This window comes from Ambystoma mexicanum, chromosome 7q (genome assembly GCF_040938575.1).
Source record: "Ambystoma mexicanum isolate Mex_15411 chromosome 7q, UKY_AmexF1_1, whole genome shotgun sequence".
In the NCBI taxonomy this organism is placed as follows: domain Eukaryota; kingdom Metazoa; phylum Chordata; class Amphibia; order Caudata; family Ambystomatidae; genus Ambystoma; species Ambystoma mexicanum.
The window spans coordinates 653,397,329-653,424,248 of record NC_090941.1 but is presented as its reverse complement, the minus strand read 5'-3'; the positions used below and the strand labels follow the sequence as shown (position 1 = coordinate 653,424,248).

The following is a 26,920-nucleotide window of genomic DNA, read 5'->3' as shown; positions in this document are numbered from 1 at the left end:
GCCTCTGTTGGGGAAATCAGACAGAAAAATTGGAATGATTAGTGGAATTTGGGATTTCAGACCCCCTTCACTGAAAGGGCTGTGTTAGGGGAAAGTTGGACGAAACGATTGGACTGATTTAAGAACAAAGACACCCCTCTCCCTTAAAGAAGTTGAGGTCAAATGGACAAAAAGGATTACCCAATTAAATTATAGGCTACAGTTTTTCAATGCACACTGGGAATTGAGCTTTGTTAATTTTGAATTTTAACAAAAAAATCACCCTGTAGTGTTACAACCAAATGGGGAATTAATTACATTAATCTTTTTAGTTAAGTAGGCTAAGGATCTACACAGTGTTTCCCCCTCCCACTATAAAGGGAAGATGATTTAAGGCAAGCAGACGCCTTACTTTTTGGTTTCCCAGGGCTCAGTTCTGCTTACATAGAAAGCCTATATTTAAAGTTCAGGACAGCTAGCTGCATGTCAGGACCCTCTGGAAAGATAGGGCATGGGTCTGGTCACTCCACTGTCAAGGATGGCCTCCCGCTCTCCACCATAGGACCCAGTCAGCATTCAGACCTTCCTAGAATATACAGCTCCACCCAGATGCACTCTCTGCAATCTCCTCTGGTGTTTCCTTTCAGCTGTCAGATGTTATGTTTCAATAGTGCTCTTCAATGGTGCATTTCAGAAATTCTGTCCCCTCCTCCTAGTGCAGTCCCTCATATATAGCAGCAGTGACCACTAATTTTACATTCTTGGGGAGGTACCCTGCAATAGTTCCCGCAACTAGGATTGGACAGTTACCCTTCTTTCTTCTCCCAAATCTGGCCTCCCTCTCAGGATTGGTTTAGGGGTCTGGAGCAACATATGGCAATTCCCACTGGTAATCGCCATTTGTTCTCCTTTCAGATATTTGGCAAAAACGAGTTATGTATGAAAAACTTTGTGATTTATTATTAACTGTCATAATATATATTTTAATTTTCGGCTATTCGTAGGGCATTCAGTGAAACGACAGCCAAGTCTGCACCATGTTGCACAACTGTTTGGCAATTTTCAGCTGTTTTCACAAAAAGCCTAACAGTTATGAATATAAAATTTACTACTCATATTCCTAATTTTTCCCTTGACTGGTTCACCAACTCCCATATTTGGAACCTTTTCAGATCAGCCAGAAACCCATCTTAGATGGCCATTACAGTTCCCAGAGTCACAGGTGGATGAATTTTATATCTTCAAAATCGCCTCGAAATTACATAAAAAACAAAAAATACTAATCAGTAATCAATACTGTAATTGATTACAATACTGTAATCAGTACAATTTATGGTTGCTGAGAAAAAGGCCTAAATGATAATAGTCCTTTTAAATTAATTGTGAATCTTCATGTGGGAGAAATGGCCATTCTCCTGGCTTTAGGCCATATTGTCTCACTGGGTCAGCCTGTAACCAGAGTTATTATTCTCTTTGTGTTTGCAGTTTGCTCTTTGAAGTTGTTTACCTCCATTTTCACACCTATGGAGGACTCCAAGGGGAACTTGTCCTGCAGTCACTGCCTTCAGAGCCAGCCAGTTTGGGGTACACTGAGCTTTCCACGCCTTTAGCAGGACGCTTCATTGCCTTTATAATATGCTGGGGGATGTAAAATCCAGACCTGCAGTTGGGTTCTTCCTTGCGAAGTGTCCCACAGCAAGCAAAAGGGGTTGCCTCTAGCCTACAGAAGCTTTTCCATGGAAAACAAAAGAAGCTTTTCTTTTCAAATGTTAGCATGGGTAAATTTTTCAAATTTAAACTGCAAACACAGATGCAAAGCCGTTTTTTGTGTCATTGTTTAAAAATCCTGTTTTCCATGTGAAAGGACCTTTGATTTCTCTTCTTGCTTTGTGAATTAAAATGCTGCTTTTCCTTGGGAAGTGACAGGTATGCCTTTTTCACATGCCCTTCAGTTTTCATTTGCAATCACACATGTAAAGTCGTTTTTGGTGTTAGTGTTCAACAATTCTGCTTTTCATGTGAAAGTGACCTACAGTTTTCTCTTGCAGCCACACATGCAAAGCCGTTTTTTGGTTTTAGTGTTAAAAAATCCTGTTTCTCGGGTGAAGGGACCTTCAGTTTGGGGCCTTTGAATGCACCCCACAGGGCTAACCCTTCAAATGTTGTGGTAGGTGTTAACCTCAGAGAATATGGTGAAGTGGCAAATTTACTTGTATGGGTTATCTAACTTCTTTAGACATTCCAATGAGACCATTGGTGAAGCTTCAGTGTTAAAAGCAGCAACCTCTGCCCTTTATCTCTGAAAGCACCCACTTATGGGCTGCTGTGAGAAAGAGTGGTCTCCTGTCCCCTCTCTGCCCTTCAAATCACTCCCCTGGCATGCAAGTCTTAACCCCACATTACAATTTCAATTGCCTACACATGTATGCATATGAAAGCAGGTGCTGACAGTGAAATGCTTTAGGTTAGTAATTACAGGTCCTTTGTTAACAGTGAAGCCCAGGCACTATTTAATATGTGTCCTGTTCTGTATGGCCACAGCTTGGTAGGTCAGCCAGGTCGAGCCAACATAGATCAACATTTCGGTTGTGGGGGGCTAGAGCCCTAACAGCTCAATGGTGTTGTGCCACTGCATGCAACCTTTTTCACTCTCACTGGACCTTATTACTGTGTGTTGCTGGGCCGTGCATGCTTAACATTCGCTCCATGCAACCGACAGCGGGAAATGTGCATTTTCTTTTAATTTAACCTGCTGCACATATTTGAAAGTATTGCCTGCTTGCTGTAGTTGCTTTTTGGCTGCAAGCACCTAACACCCTCTGAGCACTAATGGGAAATGTAAACTCTCCATTTTGTACACGACACTGAGAGCAGTGTTTATGGCATTAGGGGGTGGTGCGAGTGTGTGGACTTGATACAGTACTTCATTTTGCCAATGCCTTTCTTTAACTTAACTTACCTCAGTCCTTGTCGTGACCAGATGGTCTGGCGTCCGTCCGAGGCTGAGTGAAGGTGAGAGCAGGCACCTTTCGCAATGAGCTTGAGTGTTGAACTGCCTGCACGTGTACGTAATAACCAAGAAATAGCATTAGGATGTTAAGGATTTGCAAGGCTAAAAACAATGATTTTTTGGTCTGGCTGGAGCGAGAGCTAATAAAGATATATAAAAGATGAGGGGCTCTGGTGTCAGTCAGCAGCTCAGTCATGCTTAACCAGTCTGTCTTGCACAAAGCTCCTTAACAGCAGTGTTCATTGTGTAGGTATTAGTGGAGCTGCTTACGTTGTGGAAAGATTTGATGCATGTTGTTTTAAAGGGCTGAAGTGTTGTTTCCATGCTACATAGTACTCTTTAATTTGTGTGCTGAACTGCCTACATTGGGGAGAAATGTGTTGCAAGATGCTTTTAGGTTCATGTGTTGTCTCCATCCTGCATGTATAGTCCAACACCACAAGTGGTTATGTGGTGCTGTGCGATCTTCCACAAATAATGCATGGCTAAACACAGTCAAATAAATTGTGTGACCATACACATTTTACAATACTATCATCCCTCCATCCCAGGTTGGAACATCTGGTAAAGCTAAAAAAAAATATGCATGCAACTCCCTGGAAAAAAGAAAAATAGCTTCTGATTGTATAAGAACAGACGTTTTGAAGAAGCCTGTGCTACTGTGTAAATTGGAGAAAGAGTTGTAAAATTTTGCCTGTAAGTGTTCCTTTATTCTATCCTGTCTACTGCATTCATATTTTTTCTCCTTTATGGTACATTCACGTTTATTGTTCATAACCTGGGTATCACCGATCAAGCCCTGGCTTGGCTGACTTCTTTCCTCTCCGATCAACCCTCCCAGGTCCAACCTTGGGTCCTCCATCTCCTCGATCTCTATCTCTACCTGTGGTGTTCCCCAGGGGTCTAAACTATCGCCCTGGCTGTTCAACCAATACCTAGCACTTCCTGCCCACTGCATCACTGCTCTCTGCCCCAACCTTCAGTGCTATGAAGATTAACACTCAGCTCATTTTCAGGCTCCATTCAGCCACCTCTTCTCCTTCTCTCGTCTCTGACTGTCTGTCTGCTATCCAGGAGTGGTGTGCCGCCAAAGATCTCTGCCTTAATACCAGTAAGACTGAGATTCTCCTCATCGGCACACCCGCTCCCTCCTTTCCTGTCACTCTCTGGCTGGCCTTTCTTGGCCCTCTCCCTGCTCCCACCTGTGAGGCTAAAAACCTTGGGGTCATCTTCGACTTGACACTCTCCTTCTCTCCTCACATCACTGACGTCTCTAAGAAGTCACACTACCAGCCGCACCTCCTCAGAGGTATTCTTCCTTTGCTCTCCTTCCCCCAGAAGCTCACTGTCTCCAGAGCTATGGTTCTCTCTAGCATGGACTACTGCAACAGCCTATTTCTAAATCTGCCTGTCTCTACTCTCCGCCCTTTGCTACTCATCCAGAACAGGACTGTGAGACTTGTCCTTGGCCTCAAGCCCAGGCATTGTATCTCTCCAGGACTGAAATCTCTGCACTTGCTCCCAGTGGCTACGAGGATTAAGTTCAAAACCCTCTTCATTGTCCACAAGGCCTTCTGGCGCCTGGTGCCTCAATACCTTCAACTTTCTCTTCCTAAATATCTTCCTTCTCATGCTCTTCGCTCATCCGCCTCCAACTCCCTCAGGGTCAGTCTCTTCTCCAAGCAACGAGCTGGTGGTAGCTCTCTTTATTCAGATGGGGCCTCCCTCTGGAACAGCCTCCCTGCCTCTCTGAAAACTGAGGAGAACCATCTCCGTTTCCGGCAGCACCTCAAGACCTTCCTCTTTTCTTCTGTTTTCTCTCCTCCTCTCCCCTATCGAACTCCTGGCTGAAACTGAAACTGCACTGGTCACCTTGCTACCCTCTGTTCTCGGGCCAAGGTCTCCTCCCCACCAGTTGCACACCTGCCCTGTCCCCCTGGCAACCCTTGCACTCTGGAGCTGTTTCTGTATCCCTACAGCCGCCTACCAGCACTGGCACCTGATGTCTGCACTTAACTGAAAAGGAAAAGAATATATTACCTTTAAAGCGCCTTCAGACTAAGATTGGTCAAGAAAAATATATGACAAACAGAAGCATGAGGGTTCGTCAGTTACAGTATTTATTGGTAGTCCAATCAAGAGAAAAATTAAATCATATTAAAAAATAAAAGCTTAGTCATGAGCCTTAATGTTGAATTCACAGAAGGGAGAGGTAAGGTAAAGATCAAATGAAGTTTGTGTCATGACCACTGCTTCCAAGGAGTCAGGACCTACCCAACATCCTTGGAAGCAGGCTCATAACATATACTATCGGCACCAGCAAGTCCCAATAGGGACCTTTTGGACCTTGTCCTGGCACCGGTGGTGCCAGGCTCATAGCATGGACCCGTCCCGGCACAGGAAGCGCTGGGCTCATAACAAGTGTGAAAGTGCTTGGGTGGACCTACCTGCAGCAGACCATGCTGCTTACTTACCAGCAAGATGATGTTTCACTCTCTTCTGGCAGGGACTACTTTTCCTTCTGGGTGGGGCAGGCACCACTCCCTGGATCATTGATGCTGAACCCCTTCTGGAAGCAGGAACTCTTTTGCCTGGGCGAGGCTGTGGAAGAAGACACCTAAGCACTCCTATGGACTATTTAAACCACACCCGATTGGTGCAATGTGCTTCACGTTATTCTGCATCTGCAGCAGGACGCTCACCGTGTCAGCTCCAGCGAATCTTCAGTTCCGGATCCTGTGAATACGAAAATTACCTGCTGGGAACCAATCCTCAGTCTTCAGCAGCTCCTGCAAAACAAAAGGCACAGGTTAGGCAAAGGCAAAGTTAGCGGTTCAACTTACCCGATCCATCGGCAGCATTCAAGGCGTTTTTTCTGCATATCTCGTCCGGCATCGGGCCTGCAAAGACAAAGAACATTGGTTAGTAACGCTTAGTTACAAAACTGCTTACCTGTGTTACGCTCGCTCCAACTCTGCTCGCACTGCATTCCGGCACCTGTAAAGACAAAAGAGACATTAAGGTGCATTCTACAGCCCTAGAGCAGCCTTTCTACTCGCGTGTCTTCGTATTCACCATCTTCTTGTTACGCTCTCTGCCACGAACCTGGGGGGAGCATCTTCTTCGGCACCGACAGCATCTGAAAGGGAAAAGACATAGACATTAAGGAGATAAGACATTTGAAGAGAGCAATCTAAAGGGAACTTTAATACTTACCAGTCACGCTCGTGCAGCACACGGCGGCATCGCTCTCAACTTACCCTCTGCAATTAAGAGGCTGAACTCATATCCAGTGAAGTAACTGGACCCAGCGCCCCTGCATGAGAGGCAGGATGGAGAGCCCAGCATTCACCTATTTAAGGTGAGCACAACAATCGACGAGTACCACGGGGAGAGAGGGAGAGAGGGGCTTGGAACTTCTCCCAACCTTCCAGCCACTAATACCTTGATTTTCCACTTGCAGACACCTCACCCTTCAGGTCAAACTTTCGGTGAGAAAGGGGCCAATTCCAGGAGCCAAACGAATCCTACGCCTGACGTTGAAGACGGTTTCACCGCCCAGTCAAGACCCGCGCCTCCGAGGGAACCAGGTGAGCGTTACAGAACGCGAAGCCTTACCACATATTTCCCGCCCAGGCGCAATGGAAACTTCAGACACAGACCAATTGGCCCAGTTGCTCGGGGAGTTGAGAGCAGAAGTACACGCAGCGCGCCAGGAAACAAATGCCCTAAGGAGGGAGTTAGTGGTTTCTAAGGAACGAACAGACGATTTGGCTAGACAATTGTTGCAAGCCCAAGCGGGACAAACTCCTCTGCCTACCCCTGGGGGGAGCCATGCTCCAACGACTTCCTCTAATCCGGTGCAAATTAATCTACCAGGAAATGTACCTTTGGCCCCGCCCGAACGCTTTTCAGGTGATCCGAAAAGATATGCTGTGTTCATCAATCAGTGTCGTTTGCACTTTTTGTGTAGACCTGCCGCTTTTCCAACGGACCAGGCTAAGGTGGCCTTCGTGCTCTCATATCTTAGTGGCAGTGCCGCAGATTGGTCTATTCCTTTAGTGACTCAGGATAACCCAATTCTTTACAATTTCCAGGACTTCCAAGCTAGTATGGAAAGATTGTTCGCAAGACATTCTCAGGGACAGGCCCTGGACAATGAACTTCTTTCACTACGACAGGGCAATCAAGATCTTCTGGCCTACATTGCATCATTTAACAGACTAGTGGTTGAAACCGGATGGCCTGAGGATAAGAGGATCACCCTTTTCTACAGAGGCCTGCGTGGAGAACTCAAAGACGTTCTGGCTCAGGTGGTGAATCCTCCACAAGACTGTTCCGAATACATCGATCTGGTGGTTCAATTGGATCATAGAATACAAAATCGAAAAGCCGATCGTTCCAGAATTGAGACTCAAACTTTTTCAAGACCACAGAGTTCCGCTAAAGGAAATGATACCGTGGAACCCATGCAGATTGGGGTTGTGAAAGGACCTCTAACCCAAAGGGAAAGGGAAAGGATAAGAAAACTGCAATTGTGCCTCTATTGCGGAAACTCAGGGCATTTCCTTCAAGATTGCCCAGTGAAACCAAGGAAGAAGATAGTAGGAGCTTCCGATAAAGGTGCCAAAGGTTCAGAGTCGGAAAACGACCTCGCCCGACAAGTGTAGAGGTCCGCTTGCCGAGCGTTAAAACCAGTTCTTTGACCTCGCATTTCATCATGCCCATGGTCCTCGTGAGTGCAGAACAACCCAATCGTATGCATGCCATTAAAGCATACATTGATAGTGGCGCAATCGGCAATTACGTGGACTGTGAATTGGCCGCCAGGATGAATCTATCTCTTTGTCCTAAAACGGTGAAAGACGTCATCACCACCGTGGATGGTACGGAAATAACTTCCGGACCAGTAACTCACACCACCATGGAAGTGACGTTGGTAAGCCAAGATGGACATCAAGAGAAGATCGTGTTTGATGTGATCAAGGCTCCGCAGTTTCAAGTTATCCTGGGAATCCCTTGGTTGGAGAAACACAATCCCCAAATCGATTGGCGAGCAAAGACAATCCAGTTTCCAGAATGCGCTCCTACCTGTTATCCTCAGCCTACCACTAAGCTAGTTGCAACTACTTCTGAGAGTCATCACCTGCCTCCTGAATACCGAGAATTTCAGGATGTCTTTCGGAAAGATCAAGCTAATTCGCTGCCTCCTCACAGATCATACGACTGCCAGATAGACTTGGTTCCGGGATCCACTCCTCCGTGCAGTCGAATTTATGCCCTCACAGAACCTGAAAATCTTCACCTGAGGCAGTATTTGGACCAGTACCTGGCTAATGGATTTATCCGTCCTTCAAAGTCCCCAGCCTCTTCAGCTTTGTTCTTCGTTCCAAAAAAAGAAGGAGACCTGAGAACATGTATAGATTACCGTGCCCTGAACCAGATTACGATTAAGAACAGATATCCGTTACCATTGATCCCTGAACTTCTTGACCAAGTTAAAAGTGCCTGTATCTACACAAAGCTGGACCTCAGAGGAGCTTACCATTTAGTACGAATAAAAGAGGGCGACGAATGGAAGACGGCCTTTCGTACTAAATATGGACTGTTCGAGTATCAAGTAATGCCCTTTGGGTTATGCAACGCACCGGCTGCTTTTCAGTATTTTATGAATGACGTCCTCAGAGAGCTCATCGACGTATGTGTAGTTGTCTATATTGATGACATTCTGGTCTACTCGTCCTCTGAGGCGGATCATCGAAAACACGTCACAGCAGTACTGGAGAGGCTCCGAAAACACAGACTTTTTGCAAAGCTGGAGAAATGTGTTTTTCATGTCACGGAGGTCGAATTTTTGGGATTTATTTTGTCACCTAATGGAGTCCACATGGACTCAAGAAAAGTGGACGCTATCATTAAGTGGCCCTCACCAACGTCTGTGAAAGGAGTTCAAAGCATGTTGGGCTTCGCCAACTTTTATCGTAGATTTATTCCTGATTTTTCTCAAGTAGTCCAACCCATTACTGCCCTTCTCAGAAAGAATAAACGTTTCGAGTGGTCTACGGAGGCTGAACAAGCTTTTCAGGAACTAAAAACAAAATTCACCTCGGCTCCAGTTTTAAAACATCCTCGCCCGGAACTTCCTTATATCGTGGAGACTGATGCTTCCAGTCTCGCAATGGGAGCAGTGCTCTCGCAAAGAGACCCAGAAACAAACCAGTTACACCGAGTAGCATTTTGGTCCCGCAAATTTTCGGCTCCCGAAAACAACTATACCATTACAGATAAGGAACATTTGGCTATTAAGTCCGCCTTTAAAGCCTGGCGGCATTATCTCCTGGGAGCCCGACACACAGTCACCGTCATCACGGATCATCGTAATTTACAGTACCTTAAATCAGCCAAAGCTCAATCCTCTAGACAACTTCGCTGGGCATTATTTTTTGCCGAATTCGACTTTGTAATAACTTACCGACCAGGCAACAAGAATGGTAAAGCAGATGCTCTCTCCCGAATTGGAGTAGATGAACTCACGACCAATCCTGAACCAGTACCCATAATTCCGGAACAGAGAATCCTGGGTTTGATAAGTGCACAATCCATTGAAGACATTGAAGCTAAAGTTAAAGAACTTCTGACTCCAGCAGAAGTGCAAGACTGGCAACTCAAGGGAAAAGATTTCACAATGGATAAGAACTTACTATACTTTCGAGGAAGATTATATCTAACATGCACCGATTTACAAAGACAGGTGATCTCTTGTTACCATGACTCCTTAATGGAAGGACATCCCGGCATTGCCAAAACGTCGGAAAAGATAAAAAGACATTTCTGGTGGCCGTCTTGGAGAAAGGACATTAAGGATTTCATAAATTCCTGTGGTGTGTGCGCTCAAAGCAAAAGCCAGAAGGAGAAGCCAGCAGGTCTCTTACATCCAATAGACATTCCTCCACACCCATGGCATACTCTCTCCATGGACTTCATCACGGATTTACCACCATGTTCCGGATTTAATACAATCTTAGTGATTGTGGACCTATTCTCGAAGATGGCTCATTTTATCCCATTGAAAGGGTTACCTACAGCTTCAATTCTGGCCCGAGAGTTCCTCGAAAACATCGTTCGGTTGCACGGCTTTCCTTCAGTTTTAATCTCAGATAGAGGAAGTCAATTTATTTCCCACTTCTGGTGGAGTTGTTGTCGCCTAGCCCAAATTGACATAAGGCTTTCAACCAGCCATCATCCCCAGACCGACGGGCAGACCGAGAGGACCAACCAAACCCTGGAACAGTATCTGCGCTGCATGTTACAACAGTCGGAGGGCACTTGGAAAGACATTCTCTGGATTGCGGAGTACGCTTATAATAATTCAGTCCATGCCGGAACCGGAAAAACTCCTTTTTTTCTTTTATATGGACTCCACCCTCGCACTTCATATCTTGATCCACCTCAAAATCTTGGGACACCCGCTGTAGATCATCTGCATTCTACAATCACTCAAGCCTTTAAAGAGGCCACGTCTCACCTTAAGCGGGCCAAGGAACAATACAAGAAGTGTGCGGACATACATCGAAAGGAAGCTCCTCAATATCTTGTGGGAGATCAAGTCTGGCTATCCACCAAACATTTACCTCTAAAAGGACCGCGTACTTTCAATCCGCGATACCTGGGACCTTACCCAATCACTGCCATAATTAATCCAGTGGCAGTTAAATTGGGCCTACCTGCCCAGATGAAAATACATCCAGTTTTCCACGTTTCTCTACTGAAACCCTTGCAACCTGGAACCCGTTTGACGAAATCTCCAGACCCTATTCTTGTGGACGGAGAACTGGAATTCGAAATACAAGACATCTTAGACTCCAAGATTTCCAAATCAAAATTATACTATCTGATTGACTGGAAAGGTTATGGCCCCCAGGAACGATCTTGGGAACCATCGGAACATGTTCATGCACCCCGTCTGGTTAAGAAGTTTCATCGGACTTTTCCTGATAAACCGAAACCCCCGGAGAAGACGAATTTGGGAGGGGCCTTGAGGGGGGGGTGCTGTCATGACCACTGCTTCCAAGGAGTCAGAACCTACCCAACATCCTTGGAAGCAGGCTCATAACATATACTATCGGCACCAGCAAGTCCCAATAGGGACCTTTTGGACCTTGTCCTGGCACCGGTGGTGCCAGGCTCATAGCATGGACCCGTCCCGGCACAGGAAGCGCCGGGCTCATAACAAGTGTGAAAGTGCTTGGGTGGACCTACCTGCAGCAGACCATGCTGCTTACTTACCAGCAAGATGATGTTTCACTCTCTTCTGGCAGGGACTACTTTTCCTTCTGGGTGGGGCAGGCACCACTCCCTGGATCATTGATGCTGAACCCCTTCTGGAAGCAGGAACTCTTTTGCCTGGGCGAGGCTGTGGAAGAAGACATCTAAGCACTCCTATGGACTATTTAAACCACACCCGATTGGTGCAATGTGCTTCGCGTTATTCTGCATCTGCAGCAGGACGCTCACCGTGTCAGCTCCAGCGAATCTTCAGTTCCGGATCCTGTGAATACGAAAATTACCTGCTGGGAACCAATCCTCAGTCTTCAGCAGCTCCTGCAAAACAAAAGGCACAGGTTAGGCAAAGGCAAAGTTAGCGGTTCAACTCACCCGATCCATCGGCAGCATTCAAGGCAATTTTTCTGCATATCTCGTCCGGCATCGGGCCTGCAAAGACAAAGAACATTGGTTAGTAACGCTTAGTAACAAAACTGCTTACCTGTGTTACGCTCGCTCCAACTCTGCTCGCGCTGCATTCCGGCACCTGTAAAGACAAAAGAGACATTAAGGTGCATTCTACAGCCCTAGAGCAGCCTTTCTACTCACGTGTCTTCGTATTCACCATCTTCTTGTTACGCTCTCTGCCACGAACCTGGGGGGAGCATCTTCTTCGGCACCGACAGCATCTGAAAGGGAAAAGACATAGACATTAAGGAGATAAGACATTTGAAGAGAGCAATCTAAAGGGAACTTTAATACTTACCAGTCACGCTCGTGCAGCACACGGCGGCATCGCTCTCAACTTACCCTCTGCAATTAAGAGGCTGAACTCATATCCAGTGAAGTAACTGGACCCAGCGCCCCTGCATGAGACGCAGGATGGAGAGCCCAGCATTCACCTATTTAAGGTGAGCACAACAATCGACCAAGTACCACGGGGACAGAGGGAGAGAGGGGCTTGGAACTTCTCCCAACCTTCCAGCCACTAATACCTTGATTTTCCACTTGCAGACACCTCACCGTTCAGGTCAAACTTTCGGTGAGAAAGGGGCCAAATCCGGGAGCCAAACGAATCCTACGCCTGACGTTGAAGACGGTTTCACCGCCCAGTCAAGACCCGCGCCTCCGAGGGAACCAGGTGAGCGTTACAGTTTGAAGGTTTAGTTGCCCTTAGTGAAATGTGCACAGTGAGGGCATTGTTTAGGTCCTTGAAGTTCTTGTTGTTATCTTGTGGTAAGTTTGTGGCACTTTTTTTTAATGATATTTTCCTTAGTGTTAATTTCCCTTAGTGTTATTTGCACAGTAGGGGCTTTTTCTTTCTTATTGTTTTGGTCCTTGAGGTCCTGGATGTGTCCTTATAGTACGTTTTTGGCAATTGGTTGTTTTGCCATGAATTGAGTCCTAGGTGCCGCTAAGTTCCGTCGTGGTTTCCACAAATGGAGTCCTTGGTAAATGTATATTGCCTTGGAAACCGTGGTTAATGTTTCATGATGGGCTGCTTGGTGTACATAATTCCCTCATGTACATATTCCCTCAACACGTGCTTCTCCAATACTTTAGTATTGGTTCCTCAGGAGGGTTGTTTGTTTGATGTCTGCACTTACCCTTGCACCTGCCACCAGCTGGCCTCACTTCTTATTTATTATTGTTATTTATTGTTTTATTTATTTACTGTTTATCATATGTACTGCACTTCCCCTTCCCCCTTGCAATTTTCCCTCCCCCCCCTCTCTGCACTTGCGCAATCTCAATGTCACCTGGCCTAGTAAGATCGTGGTCTCTGTCTTCCCTTTGCTCCCCTCCCTTGCCTTTTCGCGCCTTGAAACACTTGTGTATAGGCGCTTTATAAATGCCGAATCATATAATTCAGATGTATTTTTGCTTTTAGTAAAGATGTTGAATGTTGGCTTAAAAGGGTTTGGCCCTGATTTACAAAAATGGTTTTCAATGGGACTTTTCCATGTTAAAACATTGTTGTAAATTAGTCCCCTTAAGTTTTGTTTTGATACAGCCTGGTACACTGTTTTTATTTTTACTGTTCTGCTAGTGGAACTATCTACATTGTGGAGCGACTTGTTGACTTATGCTTTCAAGTGCCTATTTTGTTTCCTTAGTGCTTGTACGGGCTGGCACCACATGCCATTTATATCTGGCGCTGTGCATTCTGGCTCAAGTAATGCATGGCTAAGCAGTGATAATTGTTTATTGCACTCCCCCTTCCCAGACTGGAACAGATGTTAAAGTTCAAGAGGGAGACTTGAAACACAAACAAGCATGTAATCTCCCTGAACAATGAGCAGAACAGCTAGGATCAGCCATTTTGTAGAATCATGGGCCACTGTGAAAATTGGGTCAGCATTGTAGAATGTTGCATTTTTATGCAGTCCTTTGATTTATTTTTAACCTATTCTCTATCTTCATATTTTCTACTTATTGTATTCAGTCTGCTCCAAAATATGTACTGTATGACATTGTGCATATACTGTACATATAGAAATCAGAAATTGGTGTCAAGTATAAGAAATTTGAACTCAGCTATTGTAAGATTTGTATAAAGATCAAACTAACTATGGCTTTCTATAACAAGATTGTGTTCTGGCCTTCGCCCCTTGATTCATGCATTTCACTTAGCTTTAGTTCTTCAATATGCTGATGTTGAATTGATTATAGGTCCATTCTTGTTTTTATTATTATGAACTGTGTTAAAAGTTGATTACTTATTATCTTGATTAGCTTTGCATTAAATCACTTTATTGCAACTAACATGAGTAATTATTTTGTATTACATTTAGGCACTATTTGGTGATATGTACTACTTGTTATGTCCCCATGATCTTATTAAATTTGCATCTCTTATCTTGTAATACTGGTTGCTTTTCAATATTTGTGTACTTAGTGAGTGATAGAGGATTAATGTGATATATATGTATATGGTTACACCTTGTCGACACAAAAGCCGTATAATAGTATGTCATTTTTTCGTTTTTTAGATGAATTAGAACAAAGCTTCTAATTAAATAATACAGAATTTTATAAACAAGCACTGGCAAAGCCAGACCTATTGGTTTTGCCAATGCATGTTTTGTAAAGCCCCACGGGTCCCAACCATCTTACCCTCTACATTTGTAAAGCCAGTCCTGTTGGCTTTGTTAACGATTGCTATTGTAGATTTGCCATTGTAAGGCATTCTCAGTGCTTCCACTTTACAATGTTTGCCGCACTGCCAAGCTCCCTGTTTCAGCCTTATTTGTGCTTTAATTTATATCACAAGTGCATATCACGCTTGGTCCAGAAATTAGCCAGGTCCCTGTTTGGATTATACACTGCCCTTTTCTTCCAGTAAATTATGTTGCATAAATTCACACATGATGAATTACAAAGTGTTGATTGATTGAGTGGGGAGCGTTAATTGGAAGAATAGTTGTGTGAGAATAAACCTGCAAATAACAAGGGGGGTCCTGGCAGTCCCTCTTCTGACATTAGTCCCGGTTACGAGAGCCTTACCCAGAGTCTTTAGCTCACTATCTTTCACAGGGGAGAAATATCCAAAACATATCACTCTTTGTCCTGCCCTGGGGCAGTCCAGCACCGAAATGCTAGGCAATTCTCCTCTGAACAAGAGTACTAACAGCTACCCCAGGCGGGGTTTCAGTCTGGTTAGGCCTAATCAGTAGGGTGGGGCTGTGCCTCTCTAAGAATAGTGAGCAAGGTGTCCACGTCTGGTTTCCACTAGTTACTTAGGGTGAGACCCAAAGTTAATTAAAATATGCAAAAAACAGGAGGGTCCTGTGAATGAGTCTGCTGCGGTGAAGGAGCCTGTTGCAGCGAATGAGCCCGCTGCGGTGATTGACTCCGCTGTGCTACACATCAAGCAATAAGTAAAGCTTTGCACATTCCTTCACTTCTCGTCATTATTATGTTTGATGTTTAATTGAATTTGTGTGCCTGTGTCACAGGCGAGTCGTGATGCAGCTTTGAAAGTGAGCATACCATTAAGGGGAGTTCTGGTGTCCTCTCCCAAGAACTATGCCAGCACTTCTCTGTAAAAGAAGTTTTCATGCTGCCAGTTTTCAACTGTAGAAAGCATGTGAATGCTTGCGCTGAACCCAACATATGGCAGAATTGCCACTGTAAGTACACACTTTAATGCTGGCTGTTCCCAATGTATGCCAGCATTGCCACTATAAACCATGTTCATGCAAGCTGTGCCCTATATATGCTAGTATTGCTACTTGTCATTCAGCCAGTGTGGCATATAGGACATGATTTCCACTGTAAAATATGTTTCATGCTGCTGTGCCCAATATGCCTGGGCATGCCCAGTGTCTGCATTGCCTTATAAAACATGATGGGCCTCATTCCGAGTATGGCGGTAAGGGATAGCGGCCACCGGTAACGAGACCGGTGGCGGTATTCCCTTACCGCCATACTCCGAGTTCCCTCTGCGCCCTCGCCCTTAACGCCTGCTTTGAGCAGGTGTTAAAGTCGAGGGCGCAAAGGGGCCTCCAAGCCAATAACGGTGACCGTAATGAACGGTCACCGTTATATTGCATCTTCCCCATTCCCATTGAGCCCTATGGGGGCTCATTTGGGAATGAGGATGAGCCTTGGTGAATGGGGAATTACCGCTCCGCCAACCTTGGAATGGGGCGGTGATTTCGCCATCCACCAATGCGCTGCCGGTCCGGGTACGGCGTCAACCAAGGCGTTAATAGTGCCATTGGTTAGCGCCGTACTCGGAATGAGGCCTGATGTCTTGTAGCCAGTGGTTAATACATGCCACAATTTCCCTTTAAACATGTTAAGCAGCCGTGTCCAATATCTTCCAGAACGGCGATTGTAAATCACATTTCTCTTGTGTCCAGTGCCTGTGCCTTCCCCACACCCACCCGGCATGCATACAGATACAGACGTGTGCTCACATACACACACATTCACACAGGCACACCGTCACAAAACACTCGCGAGCACACCTAATGAAATTCTTAAAATATTTTTTAACTTACCTGCCCAACTCTGGAACATCTTCTCCGCAGGGACTGCACTGCAACAGAAAGCCGTAAACGGGGCGTTAATTGTCCCTCCCCTTACTGAGTCCCGCTTCCACGCGGCACGTCAGAGGACGTGTGGAGAGCATTGAAATAGATCCTCGTATGATCTGTACTTCCAGTTTGCTCCTACTGCCATCGGGACCTGAGGAGCTGAAAGCGTACATATGTGACAGCACCCCAAATGATGACCTGGAGGGTCTCTGTTGCTGCAGGCAGTATGATTTTTCTCTGTCATGCACAGCACTCTGAAGTGATGCTTGGCAAACCGCTTACCTTCTCGGTGACCAGTTTCCTTTGCAGCGCTTCATATGAGTCAGTACAACTGTGGTTGTTTCTGTTCAGACACCTAAAATGCATTTTGCCAGTCTTTCCACTCAAAGAATTCTGTAATGAAATCGGGTGTGGCCTATTCAGACTTTCAAATCCAGTGGGCCTGGTTCATTGACAGCCCAAAAGAGAGGTGCCTGCATGGGAATAATCAGCAATGATACACTCATGTAGGGCTTTCTTAATTCTGGGGGTCGTAGTGATCGCATAGATCCGAGTTTGAATAGCTATTTACATCGAGACACCTTTATACTTTTGGGTGAGAGGAGAGGGTTGGGGAGCTCTATAAGGTTGGTCTTAGTGTAAAGCAGTGGTCTTCAAACCGTGCTGCTGGGCCCCTTTGGGGCCCCGAAGGATGTTCGGGGGCCGAGGGGGAGCGCAAAGGTCTTCAAAAAGGGATTACAGCGATTGCTTATAATGGAATGTATAGCAGATACAGCATCTGGGGGGCCCAGCAGCAATATTTGTACTCAAGGGGGGGAGCAGGGACTCAGCATAAAAACGTTTGAATACCCCTGTGTAGAGTATCTGTGAGGCGGCTAGACTTCTTGTCTGTGTACACCACAAGGATGCTCAGTGATGCCCCTGGAATGCATATCTGTGAGTGTGCACAATTACAAGGCAAGTCACTGCCCCGGAAGTCACTCGGTGTGATTGCGCATCTGCTATTCAGCCAGTGTGTGCACAGGCTTTTGGGATCCCCCAGTCTTAGTGGGTCATAGACAGAGGTCAAAGTGGGAGGGAACTAAAGGGTACGACGTTCCCTTACTTCTCGGGGAAATCGGTCATAGTTCCCTTACTTCATGTGACCTGGGGGTACCGTTCCAGGACGGTAGGAAAGGCCACTATAAAAAAAAGAAACTAACAGTTCCTCTGCCGATGATTTGAACCTATGCTCTGGTTTCACAATCCTGTGTTGTGCTATCTCACAAGTGCTTGCTAAGCTTTGTTTATGTGAATGGCCTGCTTGTGAATAAAGCCTACCCCCAGGCAGTCACCTGGCAATTTGTGAATTCCTGTAGGAGCCAGGGGTTGTTTATGCACAGTGGGGTTTGCAGGTAATGGTGTGGCGGGCGTGTCAGTGGCGAAAGGTGCAAATGGTGGGTGAGCGAACTTTTGTAAATCACAGCTTCTGGGGTGGAGGGAAGGACTGGAAGGACCCTGGTAGGTGGTTTAAATTGAAGGGGGTGGTGTGGGAAGGACTGTTTGGGGGGATTGAATGGAGCAGAAAAAAGGGGCAGGGCATAAAAGTTGGCGGGGCAGAGGAACATTGATGCACTACTTTTTGTGTCGCGGGAGGATAGCTCAGGGGCAACGTGGTCATAGATCTGACTGCAAGGAAACGAGTGAATATGTGAGTGAGTCAGTGCATGAGATCGTATACATTTCAAGGCGCTGTTTAAATGGACCTGGGCTGTTTGGAACATAGTGTTTGGAAGGGACTCCTTTTTTCACAGGCACACAACGTTTTCAGTTTTGGGATTTCCTCTCAAACCTTTCTAATCGGGATATTGAGTGAGTCCAAATGTGGCAAATGAGATGGAAGCCTGGTGCCCCTGGTGGCATGGGGGCATCTGATAGCGATGGGCAAAGTGCAGATGAGAGTCTGAAAGTTAAATAAGACGCGGCCACTCACATTTAAACCTGAAACTCCTCCAAACCCCAGAAACCACGTGACGCCAGTTAAATACTCCGTCCGTTCCCTTCTTCCAAGATAATTCAACGGCGCCACAAACCAAATCCCTCCTTTTTAACTGTCTAGTTTATGTCCACAATGTCTGCTAATTCCATTGAAGATTGGGGGACAATACTGCCCCCGTGCGAAGCGAGAGGTATGGTTACTCTTCTGTGTGCTGTTAACCACATCACTGAATACATTTCCAGGTGAGCGCGTGTGTTAACTGAGTGTGCTGTCCCATCTCTTTAGGGATTGGTGAACAGTTACTAAAGTCCATTCAGACGGCCCCTGAACTAAGCCTCCGAAAGCTTAGCGGCGGGTTTTGAAGTGTATATTTTAAGACATTGGGCCTCATTACGAGGTTGGAGGCAGCCATGGCGCTATTAGCGTTCTGACTCCGCCCTGGTGAATGGAGCAATTACTGGTCCATTCCAAGGTTGGCGGGACCGGTAATTCCCCATTCACCAGGGTCCTTCCCCATTCCCATTTGAGCCCCCATAGGGCTCAATGGGAATGGGGAAGGCGCTAATAACGGTACCGCAAATTGCGGTACCGTTATTAGCTCCAGAGTCCCTTTGCGGGTCCCGTCCTTAATGCCTGGAAAAACCAGGCGTTAAGGGAGGACCCGCAAAGGGATCTCGTAGTAGGGCGGTAAGGGATTACCGGCACCGGTGCCCTTACCGGTGCCGGTAATCCCTTACCGCCCGCCTAGTAATGAAGCCCATTGTGTTCTGATTCCAAGAGTTGGGGAACTCCGTGCCTGAGATTTGCCAGACTAAAGCAGTATCAATTCTGCTTTTCTAGGTGCACAATTTATAAGTGCATGGGTGATGCATCCGTTGGGATGCTAGATCACACCTGTTCAAAATAAGGTCATATTAAACCGAGGTGTGTTGTCCAGTAAAGTATTTACCTGAGTTATCCTTATTACAACATGCGTTGGTTTGTGTTGCAGATTGGGTAATCCCTGCATATCCAGATTCCAAGCAGAAAACATGTCCAGTACTGTGGACCCCATCATTACACAGTCATGTGATTTTGATCCTAGATGACATGTTTTGTTGACCTCACTACTTCAAAAAAGTTTAGCATAGAAGCTTTTTTCAATTGGAAACGTGATTTAGCCCCTGATGAATGTTCAGTGCTTGAAGCGCTAAGAACAGAAACATAGCACGTTGTGTTGGGCCTATATGCATACAAAATGGAATGATATTAGGAGTAGATTTTTTTCTATAGAATTGTGTGTTTATTTTGCTGAACTCTCTCGAAGGATATTTTTTAGGAGTGTATTCATCACAAATGGTTGTAAAGAACGACGGATCTTGTTGTGTGGGGCATATGTAGTTAGACATCTTTTTGGTTAAGAAGAACATTTTTAACACATATGGTATAAGTACTGTAGATGAGTTCATGGTGAACTGTAATTAAACCCTCAAAACATGTTTCTACCCATTTTAATGTAACTTTTGGTGCATAATACAATTGTTTTATATTTTGAATTGTTGTTTTCGGGGCCCCCTTCGCTGCACGCTTCAACATGGTTCCAGTCTCATTTGTTGTTTGCTGATTTAACACACACAAAAGGGCTTGCTTTTATGTGCAACATAATATGATATATAAGCTTCAAGCTTGTGTCAGACAATGATCTCAAACACTAACCTTGTCACACAGTTTTGCTGGTTGTTATGTGTCTTTAAGTCCTGAAAGTAAAGTTGCAAAACACTGTCACAATGATGTAGGATGACATTACTTTGAATTTTGGTACTTGTAGTCTTACATTCATAATGTGGAAAGCCGAACTACAGTTACACTCTTTATACTTCACATATGTGTAAGGTCAGTTTAAAAAGCCATGTGGGTACTTTTCTAGTAATCTGTAAAATCAAGCATTAGTTTAGCTCTTTAAAGCTACATTAAAACACATATTTATTTATATTTGCCAGAGTTCACAAGATAGGCGGACAAGCATCTAAAGTGCAGTGTGAGCTCAAATCCCGGTTTCACTGTTCGTTACAAGTGTGTGATCCTGCGCAGATAAGTGAATCCACTGTGCCGTGTCTGGCAACTTTGGGATACCAGGTCTGGGTTTTTTGTTGTGGGGGGTTTGGTGGGGTCTGAATGGAAGCGCTGCATGCCAGGTTTGGGTTTTGCACTGTGGGGCATGCTGATGCAGGGCGCATCGGGTTTATGTTTTGTGGTGTAGCAGGTGGGGAGGCAAGACTCCTGGCTTGGGGTTTGTGGTGTGAGAAGTTGTAAGACATGGTGCCATGTCTGGTTCTTTTGCCAGCTTTCCTTGTGTTTGAGCCAGGCCACACGCCCTGGCTCCGCTCTGGCTTGCCGCTATCCATGATATTTCTGGCTCCCTCACCTCACCCCCAATGGCCGAACACTGAAAGCATGCATTTCAAATGAGACAGGCTTGTGCAATTGCCATTGGCCGATTGCCCAGAGCGATGTACATATACTGGGCTGATTAATCTGCGTCCTGGACCTGCGTGATCCTCTTAAAAATCCCATAGCACTGCTGGAAAATCTGCACAGCCCCAGGCTCGCCTTGCAAAACATTAGTCATCAAGACCTAAGATGGCGCATCAGGACAGGGCATTTTAATTGCTCTTGATTGCTTAGAAAAATAATACAAATCGACAAGTTAATGTACAGTTTCTTTTTTAAGCAGTAGATTTTATGGCAGAAAAAACGCAAATAGGAACGCTATATGAATGCACAACCGAAGGCTGATTACATTCACGGAATACACCGCTTGCTTTAAAAAATCAGTAATGTGGCCATAATTCCTTTTTGCACATGGGTTGAGATCTGTGTCCTTCCTGGTCTCATCACAGACCCGTGGGAAAACATAATTTATTTATTTATTTATGGGGCATTTGTATGGCGCTTATACATCAAGAAAATGTGTTTCAGAGCTCCCACAGGGCCAGGGAAGAGAACAAGACAATGGGAAATGCAACATACAGGCAGCGGCCCTACTGGGCCCTGTGAACATTTGGAGAGAGAGAAGGGACAGGGGAAGGGGGTACGTGCTAGAGGGTCCACGGAGGGGTGACGTGCCAGGGGCACAGTTGCAAGGCAGCAGGTAAGTAAGTGCAAGCGATGATATACTCTCCTTGTGAACTTTGACCTCAGTGCGTCAGAGGCTGCGCCCAGGGTGACTATGGGAAAGTAAAAAGCCTAGGGGCACTTGTTGGGCTAGTTACAGGGTAGGGAGGATATTTGACATTTTCAGGTTTAGACAATCAGTGTTTTTGTTCAACCTTTTAACAGCAGGTCTTTTTTTTGAAGATTTACTGTGAAGCAAGAAGATATATATTTTAAAAAAAGTGGACTTGATGGCAATTCGTGCATTGATACAGGGCATTGCTTCCCTGATGCCCCTGGAGCAGACTGCACTGGAATGGCACATTATCAGACAGCCACACATGGGCATATTGTTGGCACATGTTGGAATGACAGACCAGTGGCTGCCCACTCCATTCATGTGGCCGAATTCCCCGTGTTATCGCGTGATATTCGCTTCTCTCGAAAGACCAGTGGGCACGCCCTGGTGAATGTAAACGCCTTTTAGTCTTGAGTCGCTGATTCCTGTGCATAGGGCATGCCTGGCAACCATTCACAGTACAACAAGAATGTGTCCACTTCTCCTCGTACCCAGTGCTCATGGCCCGCAGTCATGTCCAGGGCGTACTACTTCCCCCTACGCTATATGCAGAGTAATCATTTCCTGTGGCCGTGCCCTGCGGGTGGTGCATATGTGTCCAAACGTGTGCCCCGTGCATATATGTACTGTTGTGCATGGCGTGTAGCCATACCCTCGGCGCAATAACACATGGCCACTACCATTGCCTGTGCTTCCCACAGGGCATGTCCTGTGATAGTGTGCTCAGGACATGGCCACAGTGCCCATCCTTCCTGCTTACTCTGGGGGCACGGCCTGTAGCCTAGCCACAGGGCTTGGAGACATGACCTAGATTCATGACCTTTGACAATGCCCTTTAGGTAATGTACCAGGGCTAATTGCTGCCTTTCCCTAGTGTCCCAACCCTGCTTGCCCAACCACAAGCATCGCCGGTGGCCGTGCCCTGTGTGAGTACAGTTGGGTGGGGCATGATTTGTGCCCAGATCCTGTGGGCGTTGCACCAAGTGCACTGCCTGCGGCTATGCCCTAGGTGTGACACCACCTGCTGCACTGTTGCAAAGGCAGGGTCTATGCCATGTCCTTTAAGTTGCATACCTGGGGAATGGCCACAGTCCATGCCTCAGAAGCACCACTGCCTGCCATAACCTACAGGCCTGGCCTGGATGTATTACCTCAGCCAGCCTATTCACTGGCCTTGGAGCCATGCCAGAGGTGCACTATGCCAAGCCACATCATACCCCAGGACATGGCCTATGCCATGCAGATGATGGGCCTGCAGCCTTTCCCCAGGCTGACTACTGCCTGCACTAACAACCAGTCGTGGGTGTACGCCGTGCCAATGGGCCTAGTGCTCCTAGGGCATGGCTTGTCGCCATCAACCCAGTAAACCATCCCTGCCCACACTGCATGCAGGGCATGTCCTTCCTGGGGATATTGCTCTTAGTCATGGCAAGTGGGCAATGCCCACGCAGACTACTGGGTGCATTGCCCAGCCTTACAGAGTAATGATCCCGGGACATGCCTCTGGGCCATGTTCCAATGCACAAACCCTAGCAAGAGAACCTAGAGGGCCTAACCTCTGGCAATGGCCTGTGGATAGTGCATGGGCGGCTAGACGTGCAAGCGTGCCCTGGGTGGTCTGTGGCCTGCACTCACCATAGTCGTGGCTATGTGCTCCGACTTGCCCTCAGGCCTTGCCCTGGGTGCTGCTATCTGCAGTACCCATAGGGCATGGAGATAAGGCATGAGGGTAATGTACATGCCCCTGGCACAGTGTCACTTGTTGATTACATGTCTCTAAATGAGGCCCTTGGACCACTGGAGTACTTTTTCTTACCCTAAGTGTGAAGGACTATGCAAACCTTTGCAGAGGGCTACCTCTGGGCTCCACAGACCCATTCTCTTTCCCCGAAGCTTGGCAGACATTGTTTCTAAAATGATATCGTATTACACTCCTGTAGGGCATGCCCGGGTCTTTTCTTTCTGCTTCCTCCCTTCGTGGGTGTGGAGTGCCACAGGTTTCTTCCTTGTCTCCAGTTCTATTTAACATTTACCTCTGGGCACTTGTGTGTCTCATCCACTCCTTCGGCGGCAGGTGCTACTCCTATGCCGACGACACTCAGATCTTGACTCGTTTAGATCTTGATCAGGCTGAGAGGTCGTCGTGCCTACGGAGGTGCCTGGCAGCCGTGGGAGAGTGGATGACCCACAACTGGCTTAAGTTGAACACAGATAAGACAGAGGTGTTGGTGGGGGGCTGTCCCCCTAATCCCTCACTATGGGTGTTTTCCATCTGGCCAGCTGCTCTTGGACCTTTGCCAGTTCCTTTTGAGAAGGTGAAAAACCTGGGTGTACTTTTCTCCTCATCGCTCTCCATGGACAACCAAGTGGCAGCTGTTTGTCAAGCTGGCCACTTTCAGCTTAAAGTTCTAAGAAAGGTGCTCCCAATGATCCCTGCCTCTCTCCACCCGCCGCTAGTAGCAGCATTGGTACTATCCCGGCTAGATTACTGTAACACTTTATTTCTGGCACAGCCTAAGGGACTGATTCAGCTTCTGCAACGCTTACAAAACCTAGCAGCCCGGGTGGCAACAGGCATGCCCTATGCAGCCCATATCTCTCCAGTGCTTCGGACTCTTCACTGGCTCCCAGTGACTTGGCGCATTCGCTTTAAAGCATTGTGCATCGTGCATCAGGCTCTGCACGCCCAGGGCTTGGAATTTCTTCAATTAAAATGTACTCGTTACCTTCCAAATCGGGGTTACGCTCCGCAGCCGCTGATCTGCTTGTGGTGTCTCCCTATCGGCGTGTGCGGATCGGAGGCCGAGCCTTTTCCATTGCAGCAGCGGTGCTATGGAATGAGCTCCCACTAGCCGTAAAGAAAGTATCTAATCATTTGGCCTTTAGGAAAGTGGTAAAGACCTTTTGTTTTAAATGGTGCTGTGTCTCTGGTTCTGATCGCTTGTTCAACGTATAGTCTAACCCTCCAGCACCATGATCCCCTCGGATGGCCGCGCACTTTATAAATTCATGTAACATAACATAACGGGTCCTCCCAGAGGTCTGGACATGCCTAAGGTGATACAATTTGCTCATCCAAAAGGTTTTTATGTACAGGGCTCACAGAACCTGGTGTGAGGACTCATGATGATTGTCAAGCTGAAGTCTTGCATCCACCAATCACATCCATGAATTTAAGTTCAAAGAGTTATAGGAAAGACCTACAACTTGGGTTTTGCCCATCATTTCTCATGGACTCATTTTTCATCTTGCCAGCAGCCCAGATTGCTTGATGGATTTGCATCAAACCTTCCCAAGAACCTTGTGTCTGGTTTGACACACACCATCCTTTTGTGGTTTGGTGCAATTGTGTCCAGAGGTTTGTTTGGAATCTGACCAATAGGGGCCAAAAACAGGTTGGTAATTTCAGGGTTTGTTTGAACAGTTTGCAGACCCACAGGATCGTCTTCAGAGTCATGGTTGACCAAATGGTGGTAATGGGTCCAGGCAATCCAGGCAATGGGCATTATCCTGTGAGCCAGCAATGGGTCCAAAGAGGCAACGCTCTATAATGCATAAGTTTGATGCTACATATCATTTAAAAAATGAAATTCACTCAACAAACTTTGGTTAAAGGGACTTTGTGGTATTGTCGAAGGCTGTACTGGTATGGAGAGAAAGATTAAAGTGTACCGGCCCATGGTATCTACCCTTTGCCTTACTCCTGTGGCTCCTGGTTTACTCTTCCCAAAAATGGTCTGTGTCCAACGATTCTAATCATGTCAGCAGAAAGGCTAGGGAGGCTCTCACTCTACATCCTATGTTGTAGCAGAGCCAAAGGACGGTCAGATCTCCTCTGATTATGTACGATCAGATGTAGGAATGGCCAGCACACATACCGAGGTGATGATCCCCGTCCTCGCCCATTCATAACCTCCTGTTCTCAAGCATCTATCGATTCTGATATAGGCAGACATGTGTGTATATATAGATAATCATCTTTTGCCCAGAATGGTCATTGCTGATTCTCTGAGCTGTGGCCAAAGTCCTGCTTCATTCCCAATTTCCCGGGAAGTGAGCATCGTAAGCGCTTTTGATTAAGTTGATTGAATAAGCTATTCAACCGTTTTACTAACAAATACTGCTTCCACTCATCCCAAGTACTTGCATCGTATTGGGACAACGGTAACCAAATGAAAAGGAGCTAGTTTCTGATGAGTATCGAAATTCATTTTAGTTTTCCATTTGTAAATGTTGATAATGAGTAGTGAGCCAATGGTACCACAGAATAAACCATACGTGATAAGCCTAGTCTCTGATTTAAGGGAGACGAGAAAATTACCTGTTCTAAAGGTAAAACTGTGATGCAATTGATCCGTTATGTCAGTAAACGCACAGAAGCTGAAACCTGTTCCATAAATGCAGTAGCATCTGGGGATGCTCACCTTGAGTAAAGGCAAAGTTTGGCCTTTTCCTAACTACATACATGTGTGTGGCAATGCAATATTTTACCCCGAATGCTTTGAAGGAGGATTTGGCTGCTTTAAGCTCCCTACAGAATCCTATATGAATCAATACACTATTGTGAAGGACATTTTGTTCATGATTTGTGTACCTTCTTGGTATCTTGTTAGTGCAGGTTAGGCTGCTATAGAAGATGTTGCAGATGTCTGTTCTTGCACTCTTGATTATATCCTACAAGAGACATCATCACTTCCTGTTTTAAGCGTTCAAGTTGAACAGAACTGGATCATTTCTAACTGTCTAGCAACACCCAATGTAACATTTGGTATATGACTTAAAAACAATGTTTTATCCTGCATGAACAACACTCGTTTCAGTAATTTTGCAGAATAATAGGATTTGTTGGAAAGCCCCAAATGGTAAATAATGCCTGATACAATGCACCTGTGTTATCCCCAAATCTCTGTACCTTCACACAGGATAATCTCTGGTGATTCAAGTCTAACCTTGAACTCTTAACTACCCTTAGTTCTAAACACTTTGGGCCCAAATTGCAAAGAAATACATGTTCCTGTGCACATTGCTGCAGATGCAAATTGTGTCTGTCACAAGTGGATTCACACTCACAAACAAATGCACAAATGCCAAGAGCAATTTGCCCTTGCAAATGGTTCTGAGTTTCACACACAGAAAACAAAACCAGGCACAAGTCCCTGGATGTAAAATAATGTGTTACTCGAGAAAAAGCAGATATTTGTACCCGAAGGTATTGTAAACCTTTGAGGAAATTGACCCACTTTCAAAGAAAAATGTTTAACTAATTACAAATAGTTCCTGCAGACTTGTCAGGTTCTAAAATTGACTTAAGCCAGCTTGGAATAATGGCAATTTATTACAGGGGTAAATTCCTTTTTTATTTTGTACACATTTGTTTATTTTATTTATTTATTACATTTATTGTACTCCCGAACCCGTGGGTATCGCCTCACTCT

At 45.9% G+C, this 26,920-nt stretch overlaps 1 protein-coding gene across 1 annotated transcript in view; it reads left to right on the top strand.

The window, feature by feature from the left end:
- MTUS2 (microtubule associated scaffold protein 2) overlaps window positions 1–26,920 on the top strand; it is a 1,571,269-nt gene that overhangs the window by 1,315,822 nt on the left and 228,527 nt on the right. The gene's annotated exons all lie outside the window — the stretch shown is intronic.